The sequence below is a fragment of the Hevea brasiliensis genome, chromosome 1 (assembly GCF_030052815.1).
Source record: "Hevea brasiliensis isolate MT/VB/25A 57/8 chromosome 1, ASM3005281v1, whole genome shotgun sequence".
Taxonomy (NCBI): Eukaryota; Viridiplantae; Streptophyta; class Magnoliopsida; order Malpighiales; family Euphorbiaceae; genus Hevea; species Hevea brasiliensis.
The window spans coordinates 124,080,929-124,095,935 of record NC_079493.1 but is presented as its reverse complement, the minus strand read 5'-3'; positions in this window follow the sequence as shown (position 1 = coordinate 124,095,935).

The following is a 15,007-nucleotide window of genomic DNA, read 5'->3' as shown; positions in this document are numbered from 1 at the left end:
AAAAATAATAATAATAATAACTATATAAAAGAAAACAGAGGACAATGAGGTATTATTCTGTATTTTTCATTGACATTAAACCATTCCATTGTCTTCAGAATTTCTTTGTCCATTTTGTAGACACCATATTTTGACTGACTTTCGAAATCAATAAACTTTTAAAATTGAAACTTTATTATTCGCTCTCAACCAATATCCCCAATCACAAATAGCTTTTCCGGACTCACGGATTGCTCGTCCCTGGAGCAAACCGATATCACGCTTAAGTTAGAATGCTTTCCGATCTCTTAGTCTTTATAAAATGAGTTCGAGACAATATCGGGTCTTCGGACCATCCAATCTTGCCTACCAATTTTTTTCGATCTCTCTGTGCACAAATATCGCAGAACTACATTTGACTAATTTTGTGATCGAGCGTCTCGCTTGAACGCCCCACATATTCTCTAAAATAAAGTTAAGGTTTTTATCCGATTCCGACCTTAACAAGGTTAAGCCAGTGTCGAATCTGTGCAATTCTAATATTCTAAGGTTCCATCCGGTATTTGGTCATGACTCAGTCCGATCTCATGTTCGCGTGTAGTGTTTTTCCGATCTCTTATTTTTTGGTTAATAGTCGATCTCAGGTTTAATGTTAAACTACATTCAATTAATTAAGTACTCAGATAATTTGGTTTGGATCTCATCAAGAAATTGAACAAAAAAAAAAACTTCAATTCATTTCAAAATAAAAATGTACAAGTCATTCGGCAGGAGGGCCTCCCCCAGCCTGCTCCCCGGGTACATTATCATTTCTCTCCTCCTCTCTCTCTCTCTTTCTGGCTCCTCCTCGCTCTCCTCCTCACCCCTCGGGACAAGATCTACCATTCAGGAGAAGTCTTACTCAAGATAGCGCCTTACAAGTTCGGCCAGAAGATCGCCATGTGCATTCACATAAGCGCTAGCTTCCCTTGTCACGACCTCCTCTTCTTTCATTCTGATCTGCTCTTCTTTCACTTTGATCTCCTTAGTAAGGCGAGTGACATCGGTAGTTCGGCAGGCCCGAGCTTCTTCGAGTTCCCGCTCCAGTTCGGCTATCTTATCCTCATAAAATTTCGTCCGACCCTCAATCTTGGCAATGTAGTCATGGGCAGATGAAAGCTGGGATCTAGCGGAAGTCGCATCCTGGATCGCCTTCAGAATTTTTTGCCTTAAGACATGAGCCTTTTATCTGATTATATGTTGATTCACAAGGCTCTCTACGCTTAAGCTCATTCTCTGAGCCAGGAAATCGTCAATGCTATCCGGGGTCAGCCTGTTCCGGTCGTCCTGGAAGCAGATGGTGGCACCCAAAACTTTGGCCAAGCCAGGATTCCCCCGAACTGAGCGGTTTTTCTCTAGGGTGTGGATGAGGACCTGGGCACCACAAGAGAGGGTCCTCACAGCAGGTTGAGAAGATCCCCCCTCCGCACTTGAGGAAATAGGTGGAGGTGGCGATTCTTCCTGTTGAGGAGGGGAAGGAGCGATCTCCACCTCTGGGATCGGCTGTCCCGAAGGTCGGGATGAAGAGCCCGACACTTCTGCTGAGTCCCGCCCTGGCATCTGGGATATCGTAGCAATCTTCATTTCCCATACTTTCTGGGTGACCTTTCTCTTTCGTTTGCAGCTCTCCTTCGCGCCTTCGCCTCCAGCCATACTTGCACGAAAAATAAGTTAGTGAGATCACCTAAGTCAGGAGGCTAAAGATTTAGGTTATACCAATCCCGGGATCGAGGTCAGAGAGCTGCAGTTCATAATCTTTATTGGCGATCATTCGCATAAGCCACCACTTTAGTTCGACTATTACGGCATCTAGACATGAATACTTGTGGGTGGCTGCCTGCTTCTTCAATTCCTTTACCATGGGATCCTCGTCTCTATTTAGAGCGATCTTCTTTGGAACTGAGGGGACCAGGTACTGCGAACTCCATGGAATACCTTTGAAGCTGTTCGGAATCTTTCTTCTCAATATAAAGAACCGGTTCTTCCAATTCTTCAATGAAGAAGGGAGGTCAGTAAAAAGCCCACAGTGCGGCTTGGCTTGAAAGAACCAGTACTCGTCATCCTTTCGACGAGTGAGCCTATGCAACTCAGCAAAAACCTTTGCTGTAGGCTCGAGCTTTTTGGCTCGGTATAAGCCTCTTAAAGCCACCAGAATCCGCCACGAGTTCGGGTGCACTTGGGCTACGCATACATGGTAGAACTTCAGAACAGCCTTAAAGAAGTCGTCTAGGGGAAACCGAAGCCCGACCTTCAATTGTTCTTCATACACCATCATTATGTCATTTTCTTCAAAGAAATGATCAGCTCGGAGATCGCCATGTAGGGGTGTGCAAACGGTCGGTTCGGTTTCGAACCGAACCGAACCAATAAAATTGAAAATCGAAAATCGAAAATAAAAAATTTTAAAAATCGAACCAAACCAATTAATAAGAGAAAATCGAACTGATAAATATCGGTTCGGTTTTAAATCGATCAAACCGAAATTTATAAAATTTCATATTTTTAACATTAAATCTAAATAATAAAACATAAAAAAATAGAAATCAGAACTAAAAAATCTTAAGGTTCGGTTTTCTTTGATTTCGGTTCGATTCAATTCGATTCGATTCGGTTTGGTTCGATTTTCTTTGATTTCCTATATATATTAATAATTTCGGTTCGGTTTGGTTTTTTTTTTTTTTTTATGAAATTAACCGAACCGAACCGATTAACTAAAATTATCAAAATTATAAATCGAACCGAACTGATTGAATTTTAAAACAGAATCGATTGAACCGAATTGAATCGGTTCGATTCGGTTTAAATCGAAAACTGCTCTCCCCTATCACCATGACATCTGATAAGCTCAAAGGAGTCAGTCCGAAGGTTGTACTCTTGACTGATGGACTGCAGATCGATTTCTTAGAGGACCGACGACAACTCATCCACGGGGAGATTTTCTTTCCCTGAAGAAGATGCCTGTTTTGATTGGGCTGTTCGACTGTGGGCTGAGGCAGAGGTTGTAGTAGGTTCAGGTCGCCCACTCGGCCTGACCACCTCAACTTCGTCCGACATCCACGAGATATGGACGGAAGGCAGGTTTGCAGCTCTTTGACCGTCGGTACCCCTCATTTTTAGAAAACAATAAGAAATCAATCGAGAAAAGATTGAAACCCTTACCAGAGTATAAATCGGTGCCTGAAAACTCTAAAAAGCGAGAAGAAGTGCTGAAATTGCTAGGGGGAAGCTCTGAAATGACATAAGGAAACAAATGACTCACCTACCCCCTATTTATACCCATCTGAGTATTAAATGCTCATGAAGTCCTAAGCGGTGCATCAGTTAGCGGAACCGGGCCGTCTCCTTGACACGTCGCAATAAGGTTCTAGAAATATAATAAATATCAGATAAATGAGATCGGTTAACTAAGGTTAACTAAATTGAATAAATTTCCAAACCTACTGATTGCCGAATGGCAATTCGTCTCGGGATCAGATCGGATACACTCATCAGAGATCGGAAAAATAACCAATGTAATAACAAAACAAAAACATTCAAATAAAAGTTTCATTTTATTTCCAAAAGATCGGATTACATCATTTGGGTGATCTCAAAAGATCATATTACATTATTTGGGCGATCTCAAAAGTTCATATTACATCATTTGGGCGATCTTTTAAAATTAGTACTAAGACTACTCCGAGGCCCAGAATGCAGGCCTATATGTCAAAGCCTAGTCTTGTGGCTGAATCAAAAGATGTGTTTGATCAGAAAGCCAGCCACAAATATTGGATAGATGTGCAGTTCAGATGGGGTGACCATGACTCTCATGATATTGAGCGGAGTCATTGTCGATGTCATAGACCAGAACCAAGCTACAGTCAAGACTCCTGATATGGTTGGGAGCCAAATGAACTTCAAGAGGCGGTTATCGACATTAAGATTGAAATTAGCAGTCCTTTCATCCGAGATTGATCTACCGATTATATCGATAGACCGATTCGAGATCGGCACGGCCGTCGCTTTCGGTCTTGATCAGTAAATTAGTCCGGTTCCCTCACTGTCATTAAGTGACGTTCTCATAGCTCTCCGATCGCCGGGATCATAAATTTTTAGGCGAGGGACGAAGGAAACAGTCGAAAAAAGATCAGAAAGGGCCATCTTAATCAGAATTATTACCGAAAAAGCTAGAATTGGAGAAATGGTGCATCAAAAATAAACTGAAAAAGGAAAAGTGAAGTGTGAAGGTGATTTCTTATTGCTGCATATATATAGGGCCTTGGCATTTATTGCATACAGAACCCAAAGCGGATGCCTCGGTAACTGAAGAATTTATTGGGTTGACCAATGATAGTCAGATAAAGAGGAAAGATCAGAATAAGAGAGATCGGGAAATAAAAGGACCCGATGCAAGAGATAGAGATCAGAAAAGGGGACAGTCATGATAATACATAAGGCGACCTATAAAGATTGGAAAGCGCAGAAGGGTTAAGTAACTTCCGGTCTGAACTTTCCACTAACTCTCTCCATCGTCAGATTCGAGTTAGTTAAAATATTACAGGCATGATCAGATCCTCACCACACATCTCATTGCAAGGACGCCCACCTAGCCGCCAGACGTCAGAACAGTTAAAGTAGTTCTATACATTTCAATCTCCACCGTTGATCATAATTGTAAGGATGGATTCGGAGTCATCGAATCAAAAAGTAGACAACAGGTTCGGCGCTTTTTATTCCCAGCCTTTAGATCCATTTTGTAAGGCAAGACCCCGAGCTGTTGGATTAAGAAGAGAAAGGACGGATATTCTGAACGGGATCCTGGCCCTCCATTTTGATTCTCTTTAATTCTCAGACATTAGATTATGTCCTTTTGAATCTAAACCCTCCGTCTCCCCTGGGCAAGATACTGACACTTCATTTTGGGCACCCGTTCCCTATAAATACCTGCATGCAATACTGTAGAAAGGGACGGACGAAAAATAAGAAGTTGGTGATTATAGTGGAAAGACTCTGAAATTTGATTCAGTCTTGCTACTTGCCATTCTGCTTTCGAAGTGTTGAGAAACTTTAGAAACCAGTTTTCTTAAGTATTTCATTAAAAGGAGCTCTAAGTCCTGAAACTTCCATTTTCAGTTTCTTTGCAACCATCTTCATATCACCTCATTCCCACCGTTCTAGTATCTGGCATTACCTTCAGAGTTCAACTTCGTTTCGACCTATTTCCATTGCTTCTGGTAAGTTCGAGTCCTTCGGTCGTCAGCTTTCATCCCTACAAGATTTGTAGATTCCGGAGTCAGCTCATCTGTCTCCCCAACTTCCCATAGGTAAGCACCTAAACTGTTATTTTGTCGAACATCCTTTTTGTTTTCTCCAGTTTTCTTTTGAAATTTCTTTTATATCCAGTCACATTAAATCTCAAAATAGATTATCTAGGCCAATAGTTGTAACAACCCTATTTGCATAACCTGGTATATTTCACTATTCCGGTGACCAGTGTCGGTCCAGATAATTAAGGGAATTAGAACCAAATTTAAGATAACTAGATAAGCCCTAAACACAAATAATTAGTAATTGTCAATTAGTTAAGTATAAATAAGAAAAACAGAACATAAAAAGTTAAACGAGCTGAGAGTCAGAGCGATGAGTGACCTTCTCGAGAAGGATTGCGAAGTTGATTTAAACTCAAATTTCAAACTGTAAAATGTGACGCTGCGGTCCTTAGGACTATTGCGAACACAGTGAAAAAGAGAAAATCACAAAAAAGAAATGTTAAGCCGGTCAAATAATTAGATCAGGGATCCGGAAGAAATATTGAATTATTTATAAATTAGGTCGAACCGGCGATGGGCAATTTGGTCAATTGAGCCCTAGAGCTGACTCCTGACCTAACTGTCAAATAAAATCAGAGAAAAGAAAATTTTGAAATTGAGAATTAAATTAAAGAACTAATGAAAAAGTAAATAGAAAAAAAAGGGAAAGTGAAAAAGTGAAAAGTGATGACATCACGCATAACATCATGCATGATGCAATAAACATTATAATTAAAAAAAATTAAATTTGGATAATTATTGGTCTTTCATAAGGATTAATTCATAAAAGAAAAAAAAAAGATAAAAAGTGTTATCTTCTTCAAAGTGCTGAGTTCTCTCTCTCTCACCCTCTCCCTCACCACACCACCATTAAAGCCCATCTTTGAGCTTGCAAATTTTAATTTTCCACCATAGAAAATTGTCTTGCCATGGTTAAAACTTGTTTTGGCAACTAGAAGAGGAGATTGAAGAAGAAAGAAAGAAGAAAGGAAGAGGTTTGAAGGAAAAGAAAATTCTGCATAAGGTTAGTAATTCAAACTTCAAACTTTTAGTTTAATTAATGTATTTATAGCATAAAGAACTTAAAAATATACTTAAAATGAAATGAAAACATCTTTGAAGGTCTAGGTGGAAATTCGGCTAGCTAGGGTTTGTGATGGATATGCATGTGTTTTGATTGAATTAAATATGTTAGGAAGCTTAATTGAGTTGAGGAATGATGTTGGTGTGCTTGGAATCAATTAAATGTAACAAATTGGTGAATTAGGGTTTGGACCTAGGGTTTTAGAAGATAAAAATTGGAGAAATGGTCAAATGGTGTGTTTGATCTTGTTTAAGCTGAAAAATGGTCATTTGTGACCAATTGGGATATGTTGGAAGTGTTGGAATTGAATGGAAATTCAGATTGCTTAGGGCCATTATGCAGGCAACAGGACCAAGGTCCCTTTCAGGGACCAAAACTGAAAATTTACCTACCCAATTAGTGTGAAGCCAATTGGGAATGAAACTAGACACAAAATGGCACATTTTTTATTTAGGAATCATGCCCAAAAAGTGACCATAGCATAGTGAACAAATTGGCCAAATCCAGATGTGAGTGTTCTGCCCTGTACAAAAATGACAAAATGAATCTGTTCATTTGGCCATAACTTGGGCTAGGTAGGTCTAAATGACCTAAAATTTTATCAGTAGAAAGCTGAGATATAGACCTAAAACTTTCATGAAGAACACAAACCCAAATTATGCCCTTAACCAAGTCATTTAGCCACCCAAAATTAGTGACCTAAAACTGCCAGAACCAGTTTTGGTGCCCAAAAAATCTGGGTTAGACCAATCCGGCAGCCATGATTCAAATGGCTATAAATTGAGCTACAAAACTCCAATTGGAGTGATTCAAAAAGGAGAATAAAGTTAAGACAATAAGGAACAATTTCTATGAAGAAAACTTAGCCAAATTCTAACAGCAACATAACTAATGGAACAATGCAACATATGACACTAAAACTGAAAATTTGCAAATTTGCCTAAAAGACTTAAAATTTGAGTAAACAACTAAAACCAACAAATTTAGTAACCAAAATGTGGTATGTAAGTGAAATTGAAATTCCTATACCTATTAAGCCTTAGAAAGTCAACAAATTGATTTGAATAGTGTAGTGAATAGTAACCCCGAAATATAAATTTTAAAGAACGTCAATTGTAGCATATTAAAGCTAGGTAAAAGTAAATTTAAATTTATTTTTGGATTTATGATAAGTTATGATACTGAAACACTGTGAAACTGTGTATTTCAATGGAAAAGAATACCGGGAAAGAACCCGAGGGATCGAGTCAAGGTCAAGAGGCGACTCGTATAAGGTTTGTGCACAACATAGAATTTTTGTAAATTTTCTTCTGCACATCATTTTGAATGAATTGAAATATTGAATTGTGATCTCATTGTCTTGCAATGTTTATTATGCTTTCAAATTAAATTCTTGAAAGTTTAATTGTATATATTTGAAATGGCATCAAATATTTAGTAAATTGTTAAGATAGTTTTGAAACCACAGTGTCATGACCATATATTTGAATACCGTACTAGCATGACTAGTGGGGAAAATCAGTTTCGAATTTTGATTCCTTCTCTGGCTGAAGTGTTGAGGTGTGTGCCAGTAGAAGAAGAAAAAGAATGGGTTCCCATATATTTGAGCTAGCTAGCCTTGTGATGTGACTTCTCCTTAGCCTCTGGCTATTCAGATAATATTTGTTTCGAATAGCATGATATACCTGTGTGTTTTATGAAATTTGTTTTGAGGCTTTCGAAATGAAATTGTTTGGATTAAATGCATATAAATCATGTTTTGTATTTATTTCTCATATTTAGTTTAATTTTTGAATAATTATGATTTAAATTTTGCATGAAGGTTATTTTAGTATGTTGTGCACCATTGAGTCCTAGTACTCAGTGATGATATCATTAGCCGCAGATATATAGAGACTAGAGGAGCAGCAGAGTGAGCTGCTGAGGATTGAGGAGCTACCTACTCTGAAGTTTATCGGGTATATTTTATACCCTGATTGTAAAAATTATTTTGATGTATATAATATATGTAAATGTAGAAAATGGTCATGAGCAGTTGTATAGAGTTGTATAAAACTTGTAATTAATTTTGATTTGGATTTTTTCTAATGTAAATTTTTGGAATGATGTATATAAATTGTTTTATCTTTAATGAAATATGAATGGAAATATTTTGTTTTAATTTGAATGAAATTAATTGGTAGCATTTTGATGATTGTTGAATTTTAGAAATTGAGAAATGATATTGAAATTGGTTGGGATGGTTGTGAAATTGATGAAGTTGTTGAGATAAATCTTTAGAAGTGCTTTTTACAGGTATTTGAAGAACTGTTTTCTCAAAATACAGATGGCACTCTGCCGAAATTTTTATAAAATTTGCAAAAAAATAAAATGGAACAAAAATCTTAACTAGTTTTCAAACTCTAATTAAATGTTTTAATACCTATTAGAAAATCCTCACCACTTATAAAAGTAAGAAAATTGTTTTAAAATCCCTTGTAGGGTACTTAATGAGTTATCGGTAGGTGAAGTTCGGTAGTTCATTAGGTATTCTATGGAGCATGTTATGCCTTACAGAGGGGTAAGGCGTGACAATAGTTATTTCCTGTGTCTTTTTTTTTTATTTCATTTGCAAATTCCATTTATCGTCATTTAGTTTTCATTTCCTTCGAGAGTAGACGTTCAAGTCACAAGCAACTTGTAAATACTTAAAAGAACATAGGCGGGGGTATTTCGACGTGAGAGTTTTCGGTCTAAAAAAAAATGACAAAGGAAGATAGGTGTAGCATAGGGCGGATAGGTTGGAAACAAGAATAGGTCAAACAAGTAAGTTATGAGGTCAGGCCATAGAACGAGCCCAGGTGATAATATAATAGATCAGGTATTTAGATAAGATCGAATCTCGGACTAGCGACTAAAAAGATATCGGATATTGCTAATCAAAGAGTTCTAATAAAGCGATCATGCGGAAGATCGGCAAAGAGTTCAGTCTTTCTTCCACTATCTAGTTATAAGGTCTCGTAGGTTAGGAAAGGCTGTACATGGGTCTCTTGTGTACTCGGTACTTCATTCCCACAAAAAGGCGTCAAGGAGGACCTTTTTACCAAAATCCTTAGTCCCAAGTTCTTACTAAATGCCATTCTAATAAATACATTAAGAGTTCGAGGGAGAGTTCTTACCCGAGCTCAGTTTAAACGCAACACATTATGAGTTCGGGGGAGAGTTCTTACCCAAGCTCAGTTTAAACGCAATAAATTAAAGAGACCAGGGGAGAGTTCTTACTCGAATTCTCGACCAAAGACCTTAACAAAATATGTGGAGATCGGAGAAGAGTTCTTATCCGAAATCTCCCTCTTAAACTTTAAACAGAATACTATAAGAGATCCGGGGAGAGTTCTTACCCAAATTCTCGACCAAAGACCTTAATAAAATATATAGAGATCGAAGGAGAGTTCTTATCCGAAATCTCCTTCTTAAATTTTAAACTGAACACACTAAGAGATTGGGGAAGAGTTCTTACCCGAATTCTCGACCAAAACTTTAATAAAATATGTGGAGATCGAAGGAGAGTTCTTATCCAAAATCTCCCGCTTAAATTTTAAACAGAATTGTAACACCCCTCACCCGACTACAGTGTAGCCGAACAAAGCGTGCTACATTCTGTGCCGGAGTACCCTAACTTATCTTACTTTATTTCTTTAAAAATTTTGTTCTCGTTATATTTAATATCGATTATTTTTCGACGGAGAAACTAACGGAGTTTCTCCTATTTTATTTTCGTTTAACGTGTTTTACTATTCATCTGTTTGAAAATTCACTAATATTTTCTAAGTATAATCTCATCCATACTCATATCATCATTTGAGAAATCATTATGTAATTCAAATCTATACTCATTTGTAAAAATTCATTCATGCTCTATTCTTATAGCAAAATTCTCAAATTTGCATTAATTTACATCATTTGCAATAATTAAATAAATCCTTAATTTACATGATATACAAATTAATTATAATTTGCTAATTTATATTACAATATAAGAAATAAATAACATACACAAAATATATGATATGCTTAATTTGAGCCCTATCTACATGCATTGCTGAGGAGGTGACAACCTTGAACGCTCTGCAGATCGATCAGAACTCTAAAATCTCTGTTTAGTATTCGTTGGGCTTTAACTTCAGTACCTGCGCGAGGAAACAATTCTATCGCGTTAAGCATTGCTGCTTAGTGGTGCAATAATATAACAAGAAAATAATATACAAATAAAGATAGAAATAAAACATAATTCAAATAATTAAGATTTATTTATACTTCACATGCGGTTTCTAAAATTTAATATGTTTTATCCTAATTTAGTCTTCTTTGAAAGTGTTTATTTTACTAATGTACAGTAATAATGTACAAAGAAAAATGATCTAAAAATGATAAATTTATGCTTATATTATCATGTAAGTCACATTTGCAATATTTATGTATGTTATAATTTTCTTTGCTAATCTTTTAGCATTTTCTCAATACTTTCTAGGTTGTCTCAAATTATTTCATAATAAGTAAATTTTGATATCGGTCCAGTTCATTTCGATTCTTTCTAATAAATAACTATTCTAATTTATTTTAGGTCATCTTACTCATTTATTTTATTTAATTTCTAATATTTTAAATTGCTAATATTCTTAACTTATCTCAATAAATTTCACTGCCCAAGTAACCTATGACAAGCTGACTAAACTGGATAACGGGTCGTTGGCACTGGACACTGCGGTGCCTCGGGCCGTCATACCATGGGACGCAGAACGTCAACCACGTATGCAGTCAGTATGGCTAAAGAGCCATGATAACACATAATCAGGCATAAAAGCCATGAATGTTGGCATAATGCCATGAATGCAGGCATAAAGCCATGAATACGGGCACAAAGCCATTAATACAGGCATAAAGCCTTTTGCAGTACTGCTAAAACGATACCCTATTGGCATGCCAAACTATCCAATCTGACACACATGTCTAGGCAATACAAGGGCACATAATATTATTAAATATTAATATATTGTGTTTTATGACTTCATTATTTCATGATAAATTTCATAATTTATACATTCATTATAATATTCATACATTCCTTACATCATTCCTATTGATCACAATTCACAACAATGGTGTTCATATACCATTGTACTCAAAACATTTTTCCTTTCTCATATAAAGAAAACTAATGTTCCATTCATATTTTCATGAGATTCATTTATTCATTACAATATTTATATGAATTCATAACTCATACAATGTGTTATTATCTTATTTGTAATAGAACATATATCCTAATGTAAATTTCATCCCATTTATACTCAACAATCCATCTAGGTTAATGTTATTTCATATTCAAGTGGTATTACTTATGTTTTATTAGACCTACTAGTAATGGAAATAAATCTTAACTATATATTCACATAACTTAAATGTTCATTTAGCCATTTAGGTGATTTACTATTTCTATTCCAAATAATCCATGAATGTTTCATGGATTCCAAATTTCATACCTTAATTTCCTCTACCAATTTAGTTATTATACTTTGTGTCTTTGTATTACTATTCACATTACTTTTCACTCAAATTGTTGACTTTTTAATACATAATAAATTTATTAAACTTAAGTTCTCCAAGATACCACATTTTGCATTCAAAATTTATTGGTATTGGTTGCCAATACCATTTCCAAGCTTAATATTAATTGGGCAGAATTTTCAGTTTTCATGCCTTGTGTTTACTGTTCCATTGGTCAATTTTGTAGTAGGAATTTAGCAAAATGATCAACATGAAAGTTGTTCCTTATTTTGTCTAGTTGAATTTCCTTTTTTGAATCACTCCATTTGGAGTTTTTTAGCTCAAGTTATGATCCAAAAACCACAACTGGCCGGATTGAAATATTTCTGGACTGACCATATCTACAGTGCAGTAAACAGTAACTTCAACTCACTTGTTGGATAGGTTATGGTCATAATTTGGGTTAGGTTTCTTCATGAAAGTTGTTGGTCTATATCTCAGCTTGTTGTGGGTAAAATTTCGGGTCAATTGGACCATTTTACACTGAGTTATGGCTAAATGACCAAATACTGTTCATTTGGTCATTCTGCAGAAATAGACTGCAGGTCACCGGGATTGGGGCAAGCTTTTGGTCCACTTGGTTTGGTCTTATGGGCATGTTTTCTTCACCAAAGTTGTGCCATTATGTGTATAGTTTCATGTCCAATTGGCCAAACACCAATTGAACCTCTACAATTCAAGTTATGGCTGTCAAAACCTGCTGGACTCATGTCCAATTCTGTAGGTCACTTAGGGCAGCCACACTAAGCCTAAATCCCATCACTAAACACACTTCATTTCTTGTTTACCAATAACCAAATGGTCACTAATTGACCATTAAAACTCACTTTCATCATTACATGATTAAAGTCTCAATTTCATGGTCAAACCCTAACTCCAATTTCCAATTCATGGCATACACACACCAAACCCATACCAAATCACTTTATCCATCATCTATACTCATCAATAACATAATTAAGCCACTTAATTTCATTAAAAACCAACATTCCTTAAACTTTCTCATGGCTGCCAAATTTAGAGATTTCATTTACTCAAGTTTTTCTTTTAATTTCACACAATTTCTACTTGATTTAGCATGCTTACAAGATTAAAGAAAGAAAAGAAATTGTTTAGGGCACTAACCTCTTGTAGCTCAAATCCAAGCCAACCAAGACTTTAATTTTTCTTTACTTTCTTACTCTTTCTTGGCTGCCAAATACTTCTCCTTGGTGTGGGTATAATTTTTAGTGAAGGGAGGATAAAGTTTTAAGGTGAATTGAAGTGGGAAATGAAGCTTAAGGGAGCTTTAATGGTGGAACCTCTTCTCTCTCTCTCTCTCTCAACGTTTTTGGCTGCCCAAAGGTTGAATATGCAGATTGGTTTTTCAATTTTTTGGTCTCTTTTATCTCTTTTAATGAGTTTAACAAATTGTGATTGGTGGAGGAAATTTAAATGACATCATATGATGTCATAATTAGCATTTTCTTTCATTTTCTTTTCTTCTCTTCTCTACTCATTTTCAATTTAATTTTTAGCAATATTTATTCATATTTTGAATCATAATAATTATTTACTTAACTGGGCAAGTCGGCCAAAAATCATCTTTGAAGACGAAATGACCAAAATGCCCTCCGTTTGGCTTATTGAGCCAAAATTGTCTGTACCGATTGAAAAATTTTCCTAAGTATTTTATTGGCATTCTAATTCCATAGAAACCTCAATGACCCTTCTCTGGAGTCCCAAAAATTATTTTATGAATTTTCCCCTAGGTCTAGGGCTCCTAGTTGCGAGAACCGCAACTTCCTACTAGGTTACCATCGCTTGGGCACTGGCTCATTTAACTTGGTTGTATTTTATTTCTAAAATTTTTCATAAATTTTTCTTATTAATATTTGAGTTATTTATGACTCCTCACTCTAGTCTAATTATTTTTCCAGACGTTCTAGCTGTCCGGACCAACACCAGTCACCGGAACAGTAGAATGTACGGAATTGCTACAGTGAGGGTGTTACAAGAATACACTAAAAGATCGGGGGAGAGTTCTTACTTGAATTCTCGGCCAAAGACCTTAATAAAATATGTGGAGATCGGAGGAGAGTTCTTATCCGAAATCTCTCACTTAATACATTAAGAGATCGGGAGAGAGTTTTTACCCGAATTCTCTTAACTTAAATCCAAATTAAAACATCACAACTTCAATATGTGAATTAACCCCCAACAAAAAAAATCTATTACACAACAACTATTCACTAAAGGGTCATCTCATGTACTCGTGTTCTTGGGAAACCCTAAATAGTGAAATATCAAATACTCATTTTATTTGTATAAAGGATTAACATCGTCATTACACCCCCTAATTATCAATTTTAATTTATAAAGAGCATAACATTAAATCTGCTTACCCTCGTTGAGGGACGAGGTGGGGTGCCTAACACCTTCCCCATCAATCCATCAATAAACTTAGGCTAAAAATTAGAAGAACTTAAGAACCAAGCCTCTATGGTTTAAGTCTGAAGTCATATAGAAGGCTATTAAGATAACATGAAACAACAAATTACCTCTCTGGTGGTTGAAGCCTGAAAATTTAATCACCACGAAAAGTAGGATTTAGGTTAATTAAAATACACATTGAGTGCCTTGAGAGAGGACTTAAGATAACTTAGGATTAATTTCAATCAGAGTAACAATCCTCGATCCAATGAATGAACAAGATTAAAATCCACAAAAAAATTACAGTGTGAAATCTTAATTCTGGAATTATTTTCAATAGATAGCTTTATTCAAGATTTTTTTTTCAGCATCTAAAATAGGTTTAATATACTCTCATTTTATTCGACAGCCTAAACAGTCAAAATTACTGTATAGTTTGGTATTTACTAATTAAATTCCTTGTGGGACAATACTCTACTCACTACTTTATTACTTGTTAGTGATCCATGCACTTGCAGGGTTGTAAAACCAGCAAACAACAACTCCTAAACTGTCACCACGTCCCATGATGATGTGGGCAGCGAATCGGTGCATGTAACTTAGGGCGAGGTTCGCCAAC